The sequence below is a fragment of the Phycodurus eques genome, chromosome 12 (assembly GCF_024500275.1).
Source record: "Phycodurus eques isolate BA_2022a chromosome 12, UOR_Pequ_1.1, whole genome shotgun sequence".
Taxonomy (NCBI): domain Eukaryota; kingdom Metazoa; phylum Chordata; class Actinopteri; order Syngnathiformes; family Syngnathidae; genus Phycodurus; species Phycodurus eques.
Window position 1 is genome coordinate 10,442,488 of NC_084536.1, and position 26,005 is coordinate 10,468,492.

At 41.2% G+C, this 26,005-nt stretch overlaps 1 protein-coding gene across 5 annotated transcripts in view; it reads left to right on the forward strand.

The window, feature by feature from the left end:
* Window positions 1-26,005, forward strand: part of adarb1b (adenosine deaminase RNA specific B1b) — a 150,664-nt gene that overhangs the window by 47,358 nt on the left and 77,301 nt on the right. For 2 of the 5 annotated variants that reach the window (XM_061691445.1, XM_061691446.1), the window contains exon 2: window positions 4,796-4,853. The exons of the other annotated variants lie outside the window; for them this stretch is intronic. The gene's annotated coding sequence lies outside the window, so the exon portion shown is untranslated. The remainder of the gene's footprint in view (window positions 1-4,795; window positions 4,854-26,005) is intronic. 5 annotated transcript variants of the gene reach the window in all.

Here is a 26,005-nt window from a genome sequence, read left to right on the forward strand (position 1 = left end):
ATAGTTTCTTAGTACATACCTGGGTTGTACAGTTTTCATCAAGTGGATGAATGCAGTCTTTCCGGTCTAGATGTGAGCCATCACTTTAGTGATGTGCAAAGCACTCCATCGTGCCCATTTTCATATCATACATGATGCCTTCGATAAATGATTCCATCGCAGCAAGCTTCTTTTTAGCAGAGTTTGTTGGTTGTAGCAGTCCTGTTCCCCATGTAAAGACTGACTCCCACTCGGCTGGATGTTGATGTTTTCGATCGTGAACGTGAAATAAGTTTGCTGTGCTGCTGTCTAATGTTGCAATGGGCTTTTGACAGACTTAACAGCGTGCAGTTACTTATTCCATGTCCGTCGTCACAATTCCTTTCTTTTGAACAAACTTTTCGCTCTCATTAATGGTAGCCATGTTGTTACGCTAGTCTGTAACGGAAACAAGGGGAAGGGCGGAAGCTGCGGAAGCTCTAAGGGACGAAGCGTGCACCGCAGCAAGGGGGGAAAAAAAATATTTTTTAGAATGTCCGCATTAAAAGTTTATTTTTTAGAATGCCCGCAAAAAAAAACTTGAATGAATCGAAAACAAATTATATATCGCCCAGCATTAAGCTATGCAGGTGCCACCTATTATGCTGTGCTCTTGCTTTCCCTATTAAACTATGAGTTTTAGTGTTGCTCTGTTATACAGGAAGTCCTCGAGTTACAATGCACTCGACCTACGACGTTTCGACTTTACGACGCCCGTGCCTCGTCCGCCATTTTGTCCCAGCACCATAGTGTTTTTTGCTTAGCTAGTGCATAGTGCTTGTCTGTGTTTGTGCGCCGGGAGTATCTTTGCCTTTTTTCACACTCTCAGCAGTAATTGTAAGTACAGCATCTTATTTTTTTATTTTAATGGATTTTAGTTTCTTTATACGAAGTGCTAACCTTTCCTGCTACGGTCACCTGACCGTGGTCGGGAGACGCAGGGGTTAACTCCCTTCTTTCGTTGCACAGCTGAGCTGGGTGGCGGCAACAATAAAGGCACGAAGCACCAATTTCCTCTTTAATGGCTTTATTAGCTCCTCTGCACATTCAACGTCAACGGGTCCTTCGCTAATCGCTACTGTTCCCCGGTCACCGTCACTACACTTGCCACTGTACACACTCGCACCTCCATGCATCCCTTCCTCCTTCACGGTCCTGCTGGACGACGCCTGCGCAGTCCCGTCTCACTCACACATCGGCGCACACGCCCACACACACTGAGCTTGCTGTCACAATCACGTGGGACAATACCCGTAACAGAAGTATTTCCCCGTAAATTTTGACGGTGAAATCCGACTTGCGCGGAAATTCGTGTTACGTCGCCAGCGTAGGAACGGAACTCGTTTGCAAATCGAGGACTTCCTCTATTTTTAATTCACTAAGCGCCCAAGAGACACTTTTTATTGGCAAGTAATGGATCACTGCCATCCTATTGGGCTTTTTTTTTTTTAAAAAAAAAAGCCCAATAGAATGAATTAAAATGATGTAAAAAAAAGTTCCAACTTCAAACATCCCCTCTAGTGGATGTCAGATGTGCAAGTGAACTTTTCTGACTCCGAACATGTTAATTGCAGAACATTGAAGGTTTAAATTAGCTGAGGGTACTTTCCATTAATATAAGGTGGCCCTTATAAGCTGTTCTTTCCTCACTGTTTCAGTTTACACTTTCAGAAGCTGTCTGACTTGCAAGGCTCATTAAGGAATCACCAACCTTTGTCACCTCACTGATAATCACTCAGCATTTGTTCTGAGAACTTGTGACTGACATCTTTTAGTTAGGTTTTCTAATGCGCCACTGCAGTGTTGGTTGCTAAAGCTTCGGCTTTTGTCCATAAACAACTTAATCCGGTAAGCCATGTCCGATAACAATTGCAGCTGCTGTAACGTTACAGCAGACTTTGCATTTCAGTAATAATGACTGTCAGGATAAATCACACAATGCAGATTCCTTGCTATTGCTCTGAGGCGTTTCAGGGCTAGGTCAGGTCATCACACTCCATTTCTGCAAATCTGTGCTCTCGAATGAAATATTATAATGTGATTCCACTTCTGTGGCAAGCCAGGAGCAGACGTCGCACAAGCCCCAAAGCTAATCGTAGAGGTTGTTGAAAGTTGTTGGACTCAAATTGACTAATCCGACACTGCTTTAAAAGGCTGCAATATTCATTCACCAGTGTATCGTGTCCTCACTAAACACTGGCTGAATTTCACTTCCAGATGACTCTCCCATCTAAGCATGTGTAAATGCCTCAGTTTCAGTGTTGCAGTGTTCTACGTTTAGCTTATAGTGAACCATCCATCCATCCATCCATTTTCTGAGCCGCTTATCCTCACTAGGGTCGCGGGCGTGCTGGAGCCTATCCCAGCTGTCATCGGGCAGGAGGCGGGGTACACCCTGAACTGGTTGCCAGCCAATCGCAGGGCACATAGAAACAGACAACCATTCGCACTCACAGTCATGCCTACGGGCAATTTAGAGTCTCCAATTAATGCATGTTTTTGGCATGTGGGAGGAAACCGGCGTGCCCGGAGAAAACCCACGCAGGCACGGGGAGAACATGCAAACTCCACACAGTCGGGGCCGGGGATTGAACCCGGGTCCTCAGAACTGTGAGGCTGACGCTCTAACCAGTCGTCCACCGTGCCGCCCATAGTGAACCACACAACTGAAATTAAATTGAAAGAATATTAACAAGGCAGATGCGTAGTGTATCAGGGACATCCCTTATTAATGTTTAGGACTCGCTTCAAGGCTTTAAACTTCAGCTTGATGTTAGCAATGCACCAAGTCGGTCTTTTTTTTTTTTTTTTTTTTTACTTGGCGTGTACGACCAACCCTGTAGCCATATACAGATGATTGGAAAATATATTTTTTAACTTTAGTGAAGTAGTAATTGTAATTGCTTGATTAATTGATTATTACTGCAGTGAAATGCCCTCACAGAGCCATAATGACAAATAAGGAAATTGACGGTTAAAAAAGTGCCTATACAGCGCCTGGAATAAGTATTTAACACGCCCCATTTTTCCTCACTTTATATACAGACCCTTTCCAAAGAATTTGAACATCATGGTAAAGTTTTAGAAGAAGAATCACTTTTTATTGTCATGAACATGCATGCATGCACACACGAAATTTGTTCTCTGCATTTAACCCATCACAGTGAACACATACACATGTTAGTGGAACAAACTGGAGCAGGGGGCAGCTGAAGCGCATTGGGGAGCATTTTGGGGTATCAGTATCTTGCTCAAGGACACCATAGCCGTGAGTCCGGGGATGTTGGCAGATGGTCTTGAACCTAGGTCCCCCACGGTGGTAGGCGATGATCTTAACCATTGTGCCACGGCTGCCCTTTTTATTAGATGTTTATTTCTGGAATTTCATTCAAAAAGTTAAACTTTCAAAATTTAAAGTATCTGTTTTATTGTTACATAATTTGGGCATCCAGCCCATAAAACTTATGAAATCAGGAATTCAAAAAATTTGGAGGAAGACTGGTGAAGAACAGAATCCAGTGTGAAATATCCACAGTTGGTCATGATTTGGGGTGCAATGTCCAGTGCAGGTGTTGGTAAACTCTGCTTTCTTAAATCCAAGGTCACCGCAACAGTCTACCAGAATGTTTTAGAGGACTTCATGATTCCTTCTGCTGAGGATCTGTATGGAGATGCAGTTTTCATTTTACAGCAGGACCTGGCCCCTGTTCATACCGCCAGAAGCACCAAAACCTGGGTTGATGCCCATGCCATCACAGTGCTTGACTGGTCAGCCAACTTGCCGGATCTAAAACACATTGAGAATCTAAGGGCTATTATCAAGAGGAAAATGAGGGGCACCAGACCCAAAAACAAAGAACTGAGAGCAAGCGTCAAGGAAATCTGGGCTTCCATAACTCCCAGACAATATCACGGTGCATCGAGGCAGTGATTAAAGCAAAGGGATTCCCAACCAAGTATTGAAAATTAGCATATCGTTTTTAAAGTACCATATTTTGATTGATTTTAATTTGACCCTAATTTCTTTTTTTTTCTTTTTTTCTAAAAAAACAACTGAGAAGTAAATGGTAATTTCTTCACAGTATTCTAATTTTTTGACTTCCTGATTTTGTGGGTTTTATAAGTTGGAAGCCCAAATTATGTAAACATAAACACATAAATACTTGAAATTGGTAATTTTTTGGCGCTGAATCTATAATCTATTAAAGTTAAACTTTTTTAATGGAATTATGGAAATAGCTAAACTTTTCCATGATATTTTTTTTTTTGGAAAGGGTCTATAAATTACTGGACCCTCAGAGTTTCAGAACCACGTGGTATGTGATCCCTCACAGTTGTGACCATTTGGTTTCCGATAAATACCCTGTCGTTTACTGCCCATCTGTCTTTAGAGCTGTTATGTTTTGCGGTGCTGTTGCGGTTGATGATTTTATGGAGTATGGAGTTGGCAGGGGCAGGAGATTGGCCAGCACTTGTGCCATGGAGATCCAAGGAGACATAATGACAGCTTGGGCTGGTTCTCGGCTTTGTTCTTCTTTGGGTCATTTTTGCGAAATCTCTAAAAAATATGTCATCTCCTTTTAAGCTGCTGTAATGGAAGGGGGCCATGTTTCAGCATGGCAACAGTGCAGTGTACTGAACTGGGTGTGAATAATTTGCAAGACTCAAGCTATTTAAAAAAAAAAAAAAAAAAAAAAAAAAGCCCTAAAAGAGTACATTTATGAAAATTCATATTTTTTTAAAAATCTTTTTCTAATGATCCATTGGTTTTCTCCAGGTTGACTGCAAGCAATTGGACAATCAAACTGCCGTCTCCCTGAGTTCACAGTTGAAGGGTGAGTTAAGAATGGCCCTGTGTCTGATTTAATTTTTATTCAGCGCTCACAATATGACTTACAAATGAAGCACAGAGATAATGAGCATTACAAATAATTTGCATGACAACTTGAGATATCTTTGGGACTGTTGCATGTATGAGAGGACAGAAATGACTAATGAGTAGTAAAACAAAATATGTCAAACGGGAGCACGCAGCAGGGTGGGTTTGTAGTTATGTTGCAGCTACATTATAAATCTTTATCTCCCCATTGTAACAGAACACCACATTGCTGGATGTCGTTAACAGAATTGAGCCGAAAACTCGTCGGTATTGCTTTTAGCAGGGAAATATTCCTTGGTTAAGTGGTCTTACCCTTATCGAAAGTCAGTGATATTATCCAGTTTCACTAAAGTGGTGTACAAAGATGCTGGTAATTGGGACAAATTTGAGCATGTTTCCTCACTTTGCGTCAAAGTCAGTAAAGGCCTGATTGTTGAATAGCTCCAAATAATCCTGAGCAATTATCCTGTGGTCTGGGTTCTGCTTGACAGTCGGGGCTGTTAAACCTTGTGTTTCGATCTCAGATCAAAGGCCATTACAATAAGGGTGGCAAACCGTGTGAAAGGTTAATCAAATAATTATTTAAGTAAATCAAATGAAACCCAATTAAACCAAATTAGGATGTTAACTCAAGTATACACGTATAGAAATAACCAGTAGTCAGTCCTGTAGTAAGTGGATTAGTGGAGATGTATGTATGGTTTTTGTAAGATGCAAACATATTCAAAGGTTAACAAAACCTCCTTGACGATCTCAGGGGCCTTGACACCTGTTCTATATTCACGATCTCAAATTGTGACTACAGAAATCAGAGAATATTTACTGTTGAGAGACTGAAAGTCTGAGGATTCGGACAATTTTAAGTTAAGTCTCTAAACGATTAATCATTTATCAAACTAATTGTCGATTAATTTGGTAATTGATTAGTTGTCAATTAATCAACGAATTGTTGCACTTCTGATATGTACCCTGCTTTGTATACACCGATGTAAGTTATATACATGAACCAGAGGCCCTAGCCTCAGTGCCATTTTTATTCACTCTGCGGGCACAATTGTCTTCTTTGTTTCGTCCCCTCCGAGGGGTACGCTTCATATCTTTGCTTCAGCATGATTATTTTTAGAAAGACTCAAATATCAGAGGACCCTAGACTCTCTCATTCCTCCATGCCTTTTTGTCACTCTTTGCTTTGTTACTCGCCAAACTCTCAAACTTGTCACTCATGGATAATTATGCACCGTGGGAATCCTTTTATTCCACTTAAGAGCATGAAGCCATGTCACCAATCTTTTCTCACTGTTGTGACTCATTTACTTAATTATTTGAGAAAGCCATTCGAGGACTATTAAAGTGGCCACCCACCACATATGTTTTACACACGAGGACCGTTCATTCACCACCGGGAGTCGTTGAGCCTGTAAAAACACTTTACAGTGTCATACTCTGCAACAGCTTTCAAAAGTGTGGATACAATAAACCTGATGTTGTAATAACGTCATCAAGAGGTTTTCAACAGCAGGGTTGAGATTCAACGTGCATATATCAAGTCTTAACTAGAATGTCTCTGTGTGGCTAGAGCATGCCACCCCAAGGCGAATGATACTGAAGTCCATCTGACTCTTTTGATTAATGTTCCCCTCCAATCCTAGCTGTGGCAGTAATGCACATTGTGAAGTTGGTTGCCAGCTGCCACTGCAGTGCCATCTGCGTCATACATTTTGTATGAGAAGTAACCCAAACCACCTCATAGTTGGGGCCTCAGCAGCTGGCAGTGTTAAGGCCTTCCAGGAATTGTTGTTTATTGTTTTGAATTGCCTTTGGGGTGGCCTGAACATGCCCGAAAATGCACCGGTTTTTGCCAACTTGTGTATCCTGATGAAAGTGGAGGGATTTTTGCGGTCCTAAATGTGGGCCGTAAAAACTCACTCAGTAGAAAAAAACTAGCCCCCGACACCAGTTTGACCGGTCAACATAAAATTGGGCGAAAATATCTATCACAGTAGGATGCACAAAAGTCTTGAGGATCCATAACTGAACGTGAGCACGATCTAGGAGTGTCAATCGGAAGCAGGTATACTAGATGTGAAAAGTCAATTAAAAAAGTAAATATACTGAAATAATGTTGAACACACCGTAATTTACTTACACATTTGGCGCCAATTTAGTTGAACACAAAGCCATTATTCTGTTCTATGAATGGAAACATTAATTGTACCTTCTGCCATATAGTGGAAGAGCATTTATTTGTTCTGCCTCTCACTATACGTTGCTGATATATATATGTGTGTGTGTATATGTATATAGTTGAATAAAAAATGTATTATTTGTAGTAAATAAATAAATAAGGAGCATTTGTGTCGTCCTCGGCCGGTCCATAGGAGACGAACACTGGCGCAAGGCTGACCGGTGGGGACCCTCCAGTGGTCCAATCCAATTGGTCACGGGGGCCTTCAGTCTCAATTACTGTAATGAATGTTCAGTCGTATTTATTAAAAAAACAAAAACAATATTTCACAAATTCTGTTAGGGTATGTAAACTTATGCGCAAAACTGTACATATGCAGTCATACGTACCCCTGTCATATTGGAATGAAAGTGTAGGCTACATCTTTTTCATAACATCTAGGTGGCAGTGGCATATTAGAATGAAAGTGTACAGCTTTTTCATACCTCTAGATGGTGACCTACATCTTTACAAATATTTGATAGCTCCAATATTCTTTTTTTTTTTTTCATACCATGTGCTCCATTCACAAAAGCTTCACAAAATTTGCAACTGATGGCACACTGCATTTAGACAGTTTCCACATGATGTGTTGCCTTCGATTCAAAGGTTAGTTTCCTATGAAATACAGACTTTAGACATGGGACGGTATCAGATTTTGAAAGTATGTTAACCATCAGTAAAATGATTATGATTTCACACTATTGCAATCGTGTCTCTGCTCAAAAAAAAAAAAAAAATCTTTTCACGCTGATGATTTTAGCGGGTTTGAAACAGTGACTTTTTGAAACCATGACTTTTTAAAACTGCGGTATACCTTGAAACAGGTAACCATCCGAAGCCTAGTTAATGTTAAACTATTAAATCTTATTAGAATCGATTATCCTATCGATTATTCCATTGAATACGCGCCCCCCCCAGCCCTATGTGCAAGAAATGTCCGTGTGGAAAACACGGATGGTGGCATGAACATGGTTCTGGCGGACCTTTGAGGCAGAAATTTTGTGTTGACCTGTTTTATAATCAACTTATTTGAGGTATTATTTAAGAAAAAAAATTTTTTTTTCCCCAGCCATATTACAGTGCTTTTAAAGTGTGTTGGAGGGGTACTTTGAATCTAAACTATATTAAAAAAATAAATAAATAAAATGTTTCCTTATATCGGCTTGCTATTACAAATTTTCACCTATCGTGGGTCGGTCTCAAATGGAATTCCCACAATGAATGAGGATCACTGCATATGCTATTTTCAAACTCTGAATCCCAATTTCTTTCTTGTGAATGTTCCTAGTTATGTTTTTTTTTTTGTCCCGTTCATTGATAATGACTCGAAAATCTCACGCGGTTTTGTTTTTGGCTTCTCTTCCCAGATTTGGAACAGCGTATGTTTTGTGTCATCATCCAGTCAGAGTTGTTCACACCATTACAAATGTGCAGTAGTTTATATTTATAGAATTTGTATGTTGTTTCTCACTCAGCCCCCACACTCCGGTTCCCTCGACTACCTTCTTATCTGCGCTATCTGCACATCAAGTTCCTCAGTTCCATCCACTCATCCAGCCCCATCCTTCCCTGTGACCAGACAGGACGCAGATGGATCCAGTATCAAAGCCCACGTTTGTTTTGGAAATCTGGCTGTGGGAGTGGTAGCCAGATGCAAAAACAATGTCGTCATTCAGGCAAAGCCACGTTAGAACCTGCTGTCACTGACGCTGTAGATTCATTCCCAGCAGAGTTGTTCTCTGACTGTTTCCATGACATCTGTGTTACATTGCGCAGACTGCAGATACTTCTTGGAAGGTTGATTAAAGGATGTATCGCAACCATAGCAGAGCTTCATTAAGTAGTGCATCTCTTTTAATCACAGTTCTTAAAGCTTCTTGGATGAATCATAACCCACTGTTGTGTGACTGATGTTGGAAAGTGTCAATCACAATGAAGTTGGAAGATTCAATATGTCAATCATGTTTCATGATCATGTTGTGGAAAATGGTGCTCTTGTAATTCCGGTATTGTAAAAACAATAATGACAAAAAGCTGTTCAAGTAAAGTGGGGTACACACATTCCAGCAATGGGGCCAAATTTGAGCATTTTTACTCCCTTGCGATTAAAGTCAGCATTGTCCGATTCTTGGATGTGCTAGGAAAGTGGTCAGGGCAAATGATCATCAAATGTTAAACCAGCCTAGCTTCTTTTTTTCTTGAAACTATTATTATTTTTTTTTTTTGTACTTTCCATCAGTCTGGATGCCCTATGACACCGTACTGCCCCAATGGTGAGGAACAAGGTCAACTGAATTAAATTTTTTGGTACAACAGAAGCAATATACAGTATTATTTTTTTTTCCAAACACTCGCAATTGTTTTTTTTTTTTTAAACAAATGTCCATTCCCATGACATAAACCCTCAAACAATAAAACAGCCAAATGTTTTGCGTCTTGGTATTACTTTTGTAACTATAAACTTTTTAACAGATAATGAACAAGCAATTCAGAAGACGTAATGGCTTGTGGACTTTTTTGTTTTTGTTTTGTTTACCCCCCCAATGCATGTACTTTGTTCTACGAATACACTAACATACTGAATTAAATCAGATTATTATAGTCTAAATGTATTTTCACCACTGTCGCCACCATTACTGAAATAACCCTACCCAACCGCCACCCCTTCTAGGCCAGCAGGACAGAGGTCGTGATTTGATCTCCTTCACCTTGATCAGATTACACTGGAATTAATATAATTACAGCTGTTGCTGATTAATGGGCAGGCAATAATTAGGCCTGTGGATATAGTGTGTGTGCACAACAAAGCGGGAAGTAAAAAGGCTGTTTTCAAGATTCAGTTTACAATAGAGTAGGAAATCAAGATGTGGTTGCTTTACTTGGATCAATTCATGTTTTTTCACAAAAGGATCAAATATCAATATCAGTCAACCCAACAGAGATTTAACACTAGCTGTGCTTTATGTTGCTCTTGTAAAGGCTCTCTTTTTTAAACTTATTTATTAATTTTTTTTAAATCGTAACTCTTCAATTGTCTGGTTGGCAACTCTAGGGTCTGACACTGGCCTTATAGATTTTGTCCATCTCTAATTTGGCAACTCCAAGCAGAGATAAGACATATTTGACTGACAAGTACACCCAGCACAACCCCCCCCCCCCCCCCCCCCCCCAAAAAAAAGGAAAACCGTAAGGCAATTATTCCACATAAAGAGATGACCAAAAGCAAACTTTAAAGAAATGTCCCATAGTAATCCAATAATTACACACATTGATATGCTTCAGTTAAACAAAGAAAAACCCGCTGTCGTCACTGAAATAACTTGCAACTGACAGAAGCAAAATGTATTGAAAATTAACTAATGAAACTCAAGCTTCACTGCAATCCAGTATGCAGGTTTCAACTCCTTCCTCAGATGTTCAATATGTTTTAGATCGGGGCGCATAGGAAGCCATTTCAGAATGGTCCAGTGTTTTGTTCTTGTTAGAGGACCCCTGAGACCAAGCTTTCTGACACTGGGAACTATCTTGATTTCTGACCTCTTTCAAACCTCTTCAGTGTCATCTCATCTGTCCAAGGGACATTCTTCCTGAAACTTTGTGGCTTGTCAGAATGTATTTTGGCCAATTCCAGCCTCATCAGTTTCAACTTATTTCAATGACCATTGTGGGGTTTTCTTTTCTTTAATGGCAGGGTACCAACAATTTTGCCAACTAAAAACCTGTTTAGTCTGGCTTCCACCTGCTTTAGTGCCCTAGAATTGCCAAAGATGGATAGATGTCAAGGGAGTAGGGACATGCCTCTGCTAAATTGTACAAGTAATAATTTTCCACTAGGGCAGCAGCTGTCAGATATTTTTAGTATTGAGTATTCTACCAATGCTCTCATCGTTTAATCGAGTAGTCGAATAAAATTTGATCTAGCATTCTGAAACAATACCAACACAAAATGTGCTTGTGTGGTGCAGTTGTTATTGTTGTCCACTTAAGGTGCCCTTCCATACATTCCACACTGTAGTATCTGTGACTTTGAATATGTGTGGCATTAAAAAGGCAGAGCCTGACCTGGTGAGTGACTTGTGTAATAGAAAATGAGAGCTTATTGGCTGTTGTAAACTCAGGATCGCCAGTCTACGGGTTGAGTGCCTTTGTGGTCAGAGCAGCTAGTGTATAAACGTGTTATGTTTCTTTCTTTCTTTTTACTGCTTTGTGGCAGAGATTTTGCTTAGACTTTTTTTGTAATCGGATTAATCCTTTCAGTCCTATTTTTCACCACATAGTTTCACTTTTGATGTCAGGTGTCTGGTAGGTTGGACTGTTTAATTGTGACACAATGTACTTTCTTGTTTTAATTCCTCCACAGCAGCTTCACCATGTAAATCATACAAACACACATAATTTAGAGACCCTCAACAATTGCAGCAAATGTGATTTTTGCCAATTGCATTTTCATAAGACTCAATCTTCTTTGCATAATTGTTACGCCTCTGAAACGTGTGATGAAATGCAAACATGCTCTCATTTTATTCAACACTACAAAACATAATCAGAATTGTGGAGTGAAACGAGTCTGATAATGTGCCACTTATGCAGTTCTGAAAAGCATTTCTACATCCCAAATGATGTTGAATTCAAATGTATTATGGTAGTGTAGCGTACATCCAAGAATGGGAGGACCAGGGTGGTAAGACATTAAACTGAAGGCTTTTCAAATATTAATAGCAGTACACTGTGTGTTAGTCATCCTGCCTGCATGAACTCCTTTTGTCTTTTGACAAACATAGCACCCATACTACCCTGTTGCGAACCTTTCAGTCAGTGAGCAAGGGTAGCCGAGCAAGCGAATTGACACAATGGAGATTATGCATTCTCTCTGACCACGGGCCCACAAACTGTTATGTTTAAGCTCGGATTATCCCTATGTGAGGTATAATATTGCTGCTGTTTTAAGATGTGGGCAGCCGTTTCTCCCGTCCTCCTCAGAGCAGAGTTCCCCACATTGCCAGCCATTTTATAGCATTTTGACAGATCTTTCAAGACCCACAGATTGTGTTCTGTGACAATATTAAGCATGGAGCCTACCAAAAGAAAGAGTAGACTCTCACCTTTCACCAAAAAAAAAGCTTTTTTAGCCTTGTCCATTCTTTAGTAAACAGCAATAAAACACAAGTTGTTGACAAAAAACACCAGTTTCTGACAAAAAAAAACCATGAGACAAGCTTTTTGTGAAAAGCTACGTCAAGCAGAACAATGACTTTGATTCTAATATTTTTAGTTTTGTTACACCTCGAACTGTAAAAAAAAAAAAAAAAAGACTGAGAGGGCTTTTGATGGCAAAGTAATCATTTATTGACAGATGTACAACTAAGGAACATCCTGTGAGCAATGCTGACACTGTATTGCTTGAGTGTGGCTTCTTTCCATGGTCTTTGCCATTCACTCCATGAACTGCATCATCGTCTCACAATTTCTACTACCTACCCCGACACATACTTTATACCATACATATTCTGTTAGAGGTTGAGGTTCCTTAACTTGTCCCACTTCCAACGTGTTTCGCACCGTCATAATAGTCCTGACAAGCAGAGATTCTCCGTCTAATCTTAATCTTCTACTCAAAAGCTGTGCTGTTCTCAAATCCAAAGCGATGCAATCCAGCCATCGACAGAGATCTGTAGATCATTACAGTGGTTTACTAACCTGAATTTGACAAACAAGCTGGGTGAGACCCTCTTACACGCCTAAACGTTTAAAATGTACTTGACGAATATCTACATCGGTGGCAGTAAGTGGTGGAATTCCAGTTGCTGAATATAAACGTCCCCGACAATGAATATTTGGGACCCACTGTAGAATATTTGGAGTGAATCATACTTACTTTTTTATGCTCAAATTTGATCTCACATATTTTGATATCGAACCCAATTGATTTCAATCTACAGCAAAAACAAAAGAATTGGCCTCACTGTTCAATACTTTAAAACGATCAGTTTAAGTGGGGTGCCATTTTTATTTGACAGCTTGGTTTTTATGATGTCGTAGGTTCATGCTCTGACCTCTGAATTCTCAGCTCCGTGTGAAGCATTTTCTTGATTAACTCCCATGAGTTGACAGAGTGTTACTTCCTGAAGGAAAATATCTGCGTGTGAACCTTGATCTTCAAACCAACATGATCTGCTAAAAGCGCCATGGCTTTTTCAAGCACTTAATATCATCAGATATGTCAAAATGTAGCTTTTAAAAAGGACAATTTGCAAATTTTCCCAATTAAGTAGTTTGCACAGTGGCATAAGAATACAATAGTTAAATGCACAAGCATTTCATTCATCCATCCATATTCTTCCTCTAATCCGAAGTCTGGTCGCAGGGGCAGTAGCTTTAGCAGGTAGAACAGACTTCCCTTTCCCCAGCCACTTCATCCAGCTCTTCCAAGGGGATCCTGAGGTGTTCCCAGGCCAGCCGAGAGACTTAGTCTCTCCAGCGTGTCCTGGGTCGTCCCCGGGGTCTCCTCCCGGTGAGACGTGACTGGAACACCTCACCGGGGACCCCCACCTCGTGACCATAGGTGAGGGTAGGGACGTAGCTCAACCGGTAAATTGAGAGCTTCGCCTTTCGGCTTGCCTCCTTCTTCACCACAACGGACCGATACAAAGTCTGCATCACTGCAGACGCTGCACCGATCCGCCTGTCGAGCTCCTGTTCCATTCTTCCCTCACTCGTGAACAAGACCCCAAGATACTCCTCCACTTGGGGCAGGAACTCATCCCGGACCATGGTCTCAGATTTGGAGGTGCTGATTCTCATCCCAGCTGGTTCACACTCAGCTGTGAACCGCTCCAGTGAGAGTTGGAGATCACGGCTTGATGAAGCCAACAGAACCACATCATCTGCAAAAAGCAGAGATGCAATATTGAGGCCACCAAACGGACCCCCTCTACAACTCGGCTGCGGCTAGAAATTCTGTCCATAAAAGTTATGAACAGAATCGGTGACAAAGGGCAGCCTTGGCGGAGTCCAACCCTCACCGGAAACGAGTCCGACTTACTGCCAGCAATGCGGACCAAGCTCTGACACTGGTTGTACAGGGACCGACCAGCCCGTATCAGGGAGTTCGGTACTCCATCCTCCCGAAGGACCCACCACAGGACTCCCCGAGGGATACTGTCGAACGTCTTCTCCAAGTCCACAAAACACATGTAGACTGGTTGGGCGAACTCACATGCACCCTCGAGGACCTTGCCGAGGGTCCACTGTTCCACGGCCAGGACGAAAATCACACTGCTCCTCCTGAATCTGAGATTTGACTTCCCGACAGACTGTCCTCTCCAGCACCCTTGAATAGACCTTACCAGGGAGGCTGAGGAGTGTGATCCCCTGTAGTTGGAACACACCCTACGGGGGACCACCACCCCAGTCTGCCAATCCAGAGGCACTGTCCCCGATGTCCATGCGATGTTGCAGAGGCGTGTGACAACCAGGACAGCCCCACAACATCCAGAGCCTTTAGGAACTCTGGGGCAATCTCATCCACCCCCGGGGCCTTGCCACCGAGGAGATTTTTAACAACCTCGGTGACCTCAACCCCAGAGATAGGAGAGCCCGTCTCAGAGATCCCAGACTCTGCTTCCTCATGGGAAAGCGTGTCGGTGGAATTGAGGATGTCTTCAAAGTATTCTCCCCATCAGCTCACGATGCCGCAAGTCGAGGTCAGCAGTGCCTCATCCTCACTATACACAGTGTTGATTGTGCACTGCTTCCCCCTCCTGAGATGCCAGATGGTGGACCAGAATTTCGTCGAAGCCGTTCGGAAATCGTTCTCCCTGGCTTCATCGAACTCCCATGTCTGAGTTTTTGCCTCAGCGACCACTAAAGCTGCATTCCGCTTGGGCAGCCGGTACTATCAGCTGCTTCAGGAGTCCCACAGGCCAAAAAGGCCCGATAGGACTCCTTCTTCAGCTTGACGGAATCCCTCACTGCTGGTGTCCACCAATGGGTTCTGGGATTTCCGCCACAACATGCAACGACAACCTTACGGCCACAGCTCCGGTCGACCGCCTCGGCAATAGCGGCAAGGAACATGGTCCATTCGGACTCAATGTCACTCGCCTCCCCTGGGACGTGGGTGAAGTTCTGCCGGAGGTGGGAGTTGAAACTCCTTCTGACAGGGGATTCTGCCAGACGTTCCCAGCAGACCCCCACAATACGCTTGGGCCTGCCAGGTCAGACCGTCATCTTCCCCCACCATCGGAGCCGACTCACCACCAGGTGGTGATTGGTTGACAGCTCCGCCCCTCTCATCACCTGAGTGTCTAAGACATGCGGCCGTAAGTCGGATGACATGACCACAAAGTTGATCATCGAACAGTGACCTAAGGTATCCTGGTGCCAAGTGCACGTGTGGACACCCTTATGCTTGAACATGGTGTTCGTTATGGACAATCGGTGGTGAGCACAAAAGTCCAATAACAGACCACCACTCAGGTTATGATCGGGGCGACCGTTCCTCCCATTCGCCCTTCCAGGTCTCACTGTTATTGCCCACGTGAGCATTGAAATCCCCCAGCAGAATGATGGAGTCCCCAGCGGGAGAGCTCTCCAGCACCCCCTCCAAAGACTCCAAAAAGGGTGGGTACTCTGAACTGCTGTTTGCTACATAGGCACGAACAACAGTCAGGACCTGTCCCCCCACCTGAAGGCGGAGGGAAGCTACCCTTTCGTCCACTGGGGTGAACCCCAATGTACAGGCATCGAGCCGGGGGGCAATACGTACCTGCCCGGCGCCACTCGCTGTGGGCAACTCCAGAGTGGAAGAGAGTGCAACCCCTCTCAAGAGGACTGATACCAGAGCCCAATCCGTGTGTGGAGGCGAGCCCGACTATACCTAGTCAGAACTTCTCAACCTCACACACCAACTCGGGAGGACCTGCCGTAATCAGAACAGATGATCACAATTTTATACGACAGTGCATTACTTTTCAAATGAGATCCGGTCTTGTGAGGGACACTCAAAAAGCATATCGTCACTGTCTGGTGAAATCCTCGCTTCTCCAAAACCACAACTTTTCAAGGAAATCAAAATATAGGCATCTATAGATTTACCAAGCATCTCATCGTAAAGTTGGTGTTATGCCTTATATTACTATCATATACTATGGCACACTCACATCAACAAAACACCTGCCCATAGTCGTGTTCAAACGCAAATTTAATTTGCTAAAAAAAGCGCCAATTTATCACGCTCTCATTGATTAAAAGCATATGGATAAGTCACTGCCGCAAGGTGCCCTCATTATAAGTCTCTGCTGGCGCTGAGCTCCCACCAACAGAAAAGGCTTTAATAGTCAACCAAAGTTAACGATTGTGGTTAGTTCATCTTCCCAAACTCTTTCTCAAAGGTCCTGAGTAATGCAATAAATAAAGCAATGAGCTGACTATGCCGTTTAATAGGTAGAAATTAATCTGTACGTACTTTACCTTTGTGGTTGACCAGTTCCTTCTGCACCGGAGCATTCCCGCTATCCATTTTTAACAAAGCAGTATTACTCAAATGTATCTAACCTGTTTTCACTCGTTAATGTCTAAAAACATGCAGACTTAAATCTTGAGGCAATGTAATGCCCCAAGGCTCCCACTGTGCCGATAAGAAGTGGATTTATATGACACCTCTCAGACAGTTGAAGTGTGCAAGAGAGCTATTTTTAACACTTTAAATTGGTTAATTATGCTTGAAAGTGACATGGTGTGGTGATAGCTCAATAATAGAGAGTTGTGGGGAAAAAATGAAATTGGACCATATTTGGACATAAAAGGTTTCCACTTGACAGCGTGTTTTGGATGCCCAACTGGGTATGAATTTAGCATGTATTCAAATGGCTGGGCTAACAGATTTATACACATTTGATGTATAGATTATTGTGTGAGACAGTGCTCTCCATCATAATCATCACCATCATCATATCACACAACTTTTACATAAACAACTGGTGACTACGACGGGCCTTGCATTTTTAAGAATTCATTGTTGTTTTAGATTTCTGTGTCCGGACTCCGGCTAGTATAGGCGTGTGTTTTTCTTGTTTTCTTCTCTTTTTAAAAACTTTTATTTTTAATATTTTTTTAAACTTTATTCACTGGGTGAGTAGCATTCGTGATCTGGAGATATTTACTCCCTGTGTTAGTGGGAACTTTTAGCATGACTGCATCACGCCATAAATTTCATGTCACATTTTTCTGAAATTACGGCCATTACGCGAGAACTGAATTTATGTGTGTAACTGTTGCAAATAGACATACTGCAGTACATACACTTTCATACAGCTATCAAATCGTTTGTATTTGTATTTCTTCTTCTTCTTTTCCTTTCAGCTTGTCCCTTTAGTGGTTGCCACAGCGCGTCATCCTTTTCCATGTAAGCCTATCTCCTGCATCCTCCTCTCAAACACCAACTGCCCTCATGTCTTCCCTCACGACATCCATCATCTTCTCTTTGGTCTTCCTCTAGTTCTCTTGCCTGGCAGCTCCATCCTCATCATCCTTCTACCAATATACTCACTATTTCTCCTCTGGACGTGACCAAACCATCGAAGTCTGCTCTCTCTAACTTTGTCTCCAAAACATCAAACCTCGGCTGTCCCTCTGATGAGCTCATTTCTAATTTTATCCAACCTGGTCACTCCGAGAGCGAACCTCAACATCTTCATTTCCGCCACCTCCAGCTCTGCTTCCTGTTGTCTCTTCAGTGCCACTGTCTCTAATCCGTGCATCATGGCTGCCCTCACCACTGTTTTATAAACTTTGCCCTTCATCCTAGCAGAGACTCTTCTGTCACATAACACACCTGACACCTTCCTCCACCCCTTCCAACCTGCTTGGACCCATTTCTTCTTTCGTGACCACACTCACCATTGCTCCGGACGGTTGACCCCAAGTATTTGAAGTATTTGTATTTATTTATGGAATTTATATTTTCTATATTTATTTTTGAATACACCTTGTCCGAGGTTTAGGTAGCTCATGACAAAACCTCCCTTTTACCAATTAACTTCATGATGTATCAGCACCTAAATCTACTGTAATAAAAATTCATCATACAAAGCATAGTTTTCTCAAAGACAAAAATATATCCTTTACAACAAGGATTTTGACATTTTACTGCGCACATAACGTGGCAGTTCTTCGACAGCGTCACCTTATTTGGCACCAATCTTCACACTACGTTGCCATACTGCTTTTGAAAGGTTTCCTCAAGCCTGCACGGTTAAAATTAGCACGACAAATTAGCACTGATGAGTCATTCATTAGCAGCTTTGTGTATGTTGGCAGGCGGCTGTTGTGGGCTGCTTTGCTTTTACAGTTTTGCAATTTATTAAAGTCCCTATAAAGTGAAAATAAGTCTTCTCAATTTGACACACCACAGAGACAAATTCGAATGATTCAAAAATTGTCACGCATATACAAATTCCAAATTGTGGAAAATCATGCTGCGGTGTCCGCTTTCAAACGCCGTGGGCATGTCCGCTGAATGCGCTGACACCAAGCACCACTAAACTGTCAATCCAAAATATAAAATGCATCTACTTAAAGCCTCCGTGGGTGGAATATAGCCCACCGGGCCATCGCGGGTCTATTCCAAGCTGCAACAAGGAGGCGCTCTAAAGCGGCTGCACCAGTGCAAAGCCCCCTGTCCACATGCTGCCTGTCATATCAGATTCATTTAATCAGGAAAGCTGAATAATTGTCAGTCTGCACGTTTTCAGCAATTACTTTAAAAAATGGATATCGTGTAACCACACTATGTGCGGGGGATAGGGCCGGACCGCGAATAGCGAAAGCCCATAGATAACTGACGGCCATTATAATTGCATTGGGGAAATGTTTATATATTTATTTATTTTTAAACCCAAACAATTCTTGACTAAGCGGTGATAAGCCACCAATAAGCATTTTGGGGATTAGTTCCCCCCCACCCCTAAAAAAAAAACAACACTTTTGCGGATAGGTGAATCTGCTGGTGCCGAACTGCGTGTGTACGGGTGTCCACTGTAATGTATTTAGTAACAAATATCGGAATTCACTTTACAGGGTCTTAAATGAAACAAATGTTGAAGACACAAAAAACATTCTCATTTCCATGAAGAGCAGAAGGTCATGATGAGTTTTTGCAGCGTTCCATATTTACTGAAATATACATACACTACGCATTATTCATTTGGCATCATCAGCATGCTGAAAGTCTTGTCACTTTATGACCTTTGGTCAAAGAAACTAATTTTATATACTGCCTATGTCGCTTCGATGATTTTTTAAACATCAACTTTACACAGCTTTGGGGTTCATTGCCACAAGAATGATCTATTAAAATGGGAGTTTGAGACCACACAACGACCGTTTGGATGATTAACAATAATGCTGGCCTTTTCAAGAGCATCCATTGTGAGATCTGTTTTTACAAGTAGGTGTATTTCTTAAATGCCAGTGCCGTGTAAACAAACGGACAAAATGGCTGTTTTTATCCAATTTTATCTTTAAAAAAAAAAATCATCCTATGTCAATTGTTTTTTTGTTAGGGTGATGATCTGGCTCCTTGGAAAGTCTAAATAATAAACATGCAAAACACAACTAGCGATTGGGTCAGATACCATGTAGTCCATTACTTTTGTTAATGGCGTTGGCAAGTCGGCTCCACTAAAGACTTGGAAGGGGGCTGGTGAGAGAATGAGTATACAGACCACCAGACCCCTGCTTTCCACTGCCTTCTCATATCATTGTTTTTCAAGCTGTGTCACTGCTACTTTGAGGAAAATGGTCTAAAATTCCATTTGTTATTGAATTTGAATGAAATTGATAGGCTACATACATTTGAGGAAGCCAGTGTGGTTAAAATTGATAGCTGTAATGCTTTGATGCAGAAAGAAGTTGTCAGCCAAGAAGGAGGTTTGTGTGCAGATTCATTTGACCTGACTGACTAATTGTAACCTTTGAAAAAGTGTTTGGGAAGATGACATAACTACCGTTGTTAGCTGTTGTTAAGTTATTGTCTCTTTTTAGACGTTTTAGGCAAGCTTTTGATGGGCACAGCTGGAACAGCAACTTAAATTAGCGGGTGAACATGATTAACGGGAGGTTTTCTGTTTATGTTGGTGAATATGATAGCAGTATTAGATTTATTACCTAGTTAAATGATGCGGTGTTTAACTCAAGCAATATGCAATTTTTTTTATTTCCTAAAATGTAGTGGTTTTGAAAATGTGAACATTCTGCCTAACAGAGAAGATATGTGTGTTAACAGTTAGATATACTGTAGGTATGTCAGTAATCCAATTTGGTAGTGGTGTATATAAGACTTGGTCCATCTGCTACAGTTCACAGCGAAGTATAACCAGATGCGATTGCCGGTTTACCTTTTGAGAGGAAACATCTAAAATATTGAAGTGTATTTTCTCCAGAGCATTCCACTTCTCTCGAGCCATTATAGGTTTTGCTTTTTAAAACTTATGTACAGTACCGCATGCCGTGATGGAGTCCATTTGTAACCACTAAGTCAATATCTGAAAAATTGATGGGGTACAACGACAAATGGCATCATCTTGAATGCCGTGTGCAAAAAATGACATCAATTTGATGAAATTTGTTTAGTGCACTTTTGTGCCGTCAGATGGCGTTATGTCCCGTTGATTGACCAATGACATGATTATACATACCATATAGAATCTGTGATGGATTTTTCATGTTTACCACGCAACAAAAGTCTCTTTTTCTTCCGACTGGGCTGTTTTTCACCGGCTCAAAACATCTTGTTTTTATATTTGCTGTGCCAGGGTTGACGTGTTTATCGCATCATGTTAGTAAGGAAGGAAGGAAGGAAGGAAAAGAGGTCGTTAGTTGACCAAAGAACCAACAAACATCCCGGAGGAAGCTTTTTAGCAATGCGGCTGAAGCTGCATTGTAATATTTTCTTGTCACTGCCATGTGTTCGCAGTAACGAGAACCTTAAAGAGCAAAATCGGCCCTGGCAGCTCGTGACCTCACTGTCTGCTCATGTCAAACTTTTGCTTTTGCTCCATTCTGCTGCTGCTCATCTTTTTACATGCTAGTTTGTCCCGTTGTATATGTCCAGCTCTGGTATGTCCTTCTATGTGTTCTCATATTCAGTCTTTGCAAATGCACAATGTGTATATTTGTTTTGTGTTGGTAATTGTGATCTGCACTCTTGTTGTTTACACTTTTATTTAGTTTTGTTATGCCTCTGTCTCATTTGCTATTATGTCATCATTTGTGCAAGTGTGACCCAGTCCCATGTTAGGAAGCCGGTTATATAAACATGCCTGGAGCAATTTGTAACACACCAGTGTCATAAAGTACAGTGGGTATACACATTGCAACGACTGTCCTACCTTTTTTTTCCATTCAGAATTTAGAATGTACAGTACATTACAAAAAAATTTATCATCAGTCAAGAGGTTAAAATTTCCAAATGTAAATGAATAGAACTTAATCTTGAATCTTACTCTTGGTCAAGGTTATTTAAGGTTAAAATAAATGCCCGGCGTGGGGACTGACCAGTAGTATCGATTAGTGAACAAATATTATATAGGCCAAATTTGGTCATTGGTTTGCCCCCAACAGCGACGGTGTGTAAATTATCTGTAACTAGGGATGCAATTAAAAAAAAAAATTAATCATCAATTCATCTGTTGATTATTTTTACGATGAATCGATGACTCAGATTTAAAAAAAATAAATAAATAATGATCCATCCTTTATTCAAAAACAGGACATTAATTAAAATTGACACTACAGAAAATGCACAAACATACATTGGTTATGATTCAGTTACTGGTTTGGTCCATAGCATGTCAGGAAATGGGGAAAAATGTTGATCATTGTTTCAAGTAAAAGCAGATGTTTGCAAATGTCCTATTTTGATTAAACAAGATAATCAGTCTACTTTCGTGGCGGACTACAGAAATCTCGTAATATTTACTCTTGGGATGCTGAAATTCCGATCATTTGAACAATTTTAAGTGAAACAAAGTCTCTCAATGATAAATGGACTATCAAAATAGTTTTTAATTTGATAATTGATTTGTAGTTGATTATTTGATTAATTGTTACAGCTCTAGCTGTAACCTTTTCTTATGACATGATTAAAACAAGTGTGCTTTCAATGTTGCAGACTCCTCACTGAGAGATGATTTTATTTCACCTGAACACTGCAGTAGTTTCATGAGCCACGCTGTTTTTATTGATGTCCAGTGCTCCATCTGTCAAAATGTTCAGACATTTGCCATACAGTATGTGCGCTCAAGTCTAATCACCGCAAATCTACCCATCAGTGCCTCTCAGGACCCCAAATTATCCTCGCCAGTATTTGCCACTGTTTTCCACTGCTCCCGTGTAACACACCCTGACACCGCACACAGTGACAGTTGGACACATTGAAGTACCACATGCAGGCCTGTTTGAATTGATGAGGTTGTCATAAATTAAGTGATGATGCACTTAAAGAGCGATGATGGAGAAAGTCTCGCGAATTAATTGTTCAGTCACTCAGGAAAGCGTGCTTTGAATCCGCATTCAGGATAACCTATTACTGCTCACCTACAATTTTGAAAATATATGCAGTCCCTTAGTCACCCAAGGTTAAAATAAGGATAAGGGAAAAAATTACCAGCAAAAGATCAGACCATGAATTATACAGTAGATTAGTCATATATGGAAACAAATTGCCGAATTAGATTGAAGTCCTAAAATAATGAGAAAACCTTGAGGTCAGTCATTGTATAAAAGTAGCAGCACAGGCTCAAATCTGTTTGGATCACCCCATCAAATGCATGTTCTCTGGCTAACTAAAATAGGAACCCTTATGTAACCACCGCCTGGCGAAGGAAGATGTCAAATACAGCAGTGTAGCATAATGGCTGTAAATCTTCCTCAGAGTGCAACAGCTAAATATACAGAATGCATAATGTGAGTGGAATGACTTTTGCCTGCAGTGTCACCCCCCACACATACACACACCATATTATCCTACAATGAGCCGAATAATTAAATGGAAGGATGGTACAGGCACTGACATTCCATTGTCTTCCATTGTGTATTAGTGATATAGAATTTTAAGAGTATAATTTGGTATTCATGTATTTTGTTAACGGTTCTGACAATCTACGTATTTGTAATGCCAATGCTACAGTTGTCATAAACCATTGATAAAATTAAAATGTAACCCCAATAACAATTAACATTACAATTAACCATTTCATACATTCATAGATACACAAAGAAGAGTTTCACACCTTGGTGACTCAGTAAGCTGTAGTAATATGGGTCGTTTTTCGCAGAGCATCAAGAGTATTCTTGTCGGTCTACATTTGTTGCTGCTGTTTGTGATCAAATATCTGTTGCTTAAAGGTTTATATCACTGTGACATTGATGCTAGTTTCGTTAGCCGGTCAATTTCGTTTGGATTATATTCTAGCATTAAGATAGTGGACTTTCATTAGACAAAACATAGCGGTGTTGGGTTAATGCACAATGTGTAATGCTCCTTGTTTAGTTTGATAGTAAACTACAACTGCGAATGGCCATAAACGGCTTGAAGCCTTTTTTTAATAGAATTATCCAGTATCCAGTATCCTGCTTCTTGTTGTAAAAGTATGCTGCTGCCATCTAAGCGCTCATAACTACATTTTTTCTTGAAACTCAAGACAAATAAATTGGCTGAGCAACGGTTTGTGACTTCAAAAACGGGTCACTTGTAAGTGGAGGTACCACTGTATTTTGTGATTTCTGACTATTGTAACATATTTAAAAAAAAGTGTGTAGCATAATGCTGTTAAAGGAGACTAATAGGGAACAGTCGCCACGGTTAAATCAAGATGCTTTTTACACAATAATGTATTACTTTAAATAAAAATACAAAGTACAAGGGTTCCTCGGTTTACGATGTTTATTTATTTATTTATTTTAATTTTTTTTTTTTTTGCTGAACTGAGCTGCTGTCAGTTAGTTAATATTAAGAGAGATTTGTAGTTCAAAAAAGATCCTCCTGAATGTTTCCAATAGTCCTTCATGGAAAGGGATGACTGTGTGCTTCCGTGTTCCTCTCACTTCTGTGCCTGATTTCTATCACACTGTGGTTTCGATAAGGGAGTAACCGCATGATTGAAGTGCTTCTCTGATGTGTTTGTGATCCCTTTCTTCCCCATTCGTCCTTGTGTGCACATTTTGATCCTAACGATGTCGGGTTCAGATAACTCCCAGCTTGTGTAACAAAGAGAATATTGATCTGTGTGCTGTTTTTGTTGATGCTCCTATCATCTTTAGTGGGTACCGCAAAGTCCAAGAAGGTCAAACCATTTCCTCTGACATCCTCCCTGGTGTAGATGTAACTGTCCACTATTTCCGTGTGTTTTATGAGTGCCTCCAATTTATGTTTTGATATGCAACCAAACTAAATCTGCATGCTCAATCAATGGCTGGCAACTCTCCCCACCCATGGGATCAGGGTTCTGGATTCTCCTGGCTTCTATGGGGAGATGCTGGTGTGGCTGGAAGACAATGTAGTGACAGTTTCTGCACACACAAGGACAGCTGAGCTATAGTCACACAAAAAAGCAATTCAGTTAAATTATGGTTGTGCATTTCTGTCTCAACTCATTGGTTTCAGCTAATGTTGGTTTTCAACAGGGCTATATTTCTTCATTTTATATCCCTGTGTCTTATTTGATCCTCATAAATCAAAAGCCAACTGAACTTGGAATGCTTAAGGTATAATTACAAACACACACACACTCAAACCTAAGAGCTATTGGTCACAACCACTAACTTCTGCTGTCGGCTACCAAGAGCGAAATTTTTCACAATTAATGGTTACACACAGCATACCAATAGGAAACGGCCATATTTCCAAATCTGGAAAAAGAAAGCACAGAAAATGAGAGAGTGGGGAATGTGGAGCTCAGAGTGCAGATGGAGGCCAGGATGCCACAGGCACATCTATGCCATGCCTCAGTTCCTTGTCTGTGGTTTTATGGCCTGGCACGCTGAAACCAACACCAGCTAACAGTGAAAATGTCACTTCTTATTTCCACTTCCCAGAGTTCTTCCGAGTTGAAGGTTCAAGGAAGAGACTTGTTTTCTTCTTTCACCTAAAGTCGGTGTCTCACATTATCTCACTGAAGCAGGATAATGTAAACGTATAACGATTTTTAAAATGTGAGAGACCCCACACATGACAAGGACAGAAATCACCATTTCTGTGTTTACTGCACTTAAAGTGAGTGGTTGGGCTTCAACGGACGAGTTGACCAGTTGACACGTCAACTTTATCTTTCTGCAATGACGGTTATAGCTTGAGGTCAATGAATTGCCAAGCGCGTGTTGTGACATTAACAACACGGGCGCCTCACTGAAATGAACAGGTGGTGGGTTCGCGTAGCAAACTAGCAACGGTGCCACAAGCATGTGGAAATAGTTTACAAAAATGATTGGTAGGACAGTCACTTGCAAAATATGTAATTCTATCTTCGAATATTGTATAATAAGAATAGACACCCACTAACGCTAGAGGACGAGCAGCCTTAAATATTCACGTCAGCTTTCAGGAAAATCACCAAATGCCCTCTTGTAACAGTAAAAAGACAGACAATATATTGCAATGTCTGTTTTGACGATGAAACGAAGACAAGCAGAGGTCGATCAATAACCTCTTAATTGTAAAAATGATTGGTTAATGTTGCCAAAGAAAATTAAACAAGTGTTTCTCTCAACAGTCAGCTTTCGTCCCACTGACACACCCTTGCATTCCACTGGGCCCACCCCCCGTCTCACTCATCCAGTCAGAAATCTCAGATACCTTCATGGTCTCACAGGCATTTGAATTT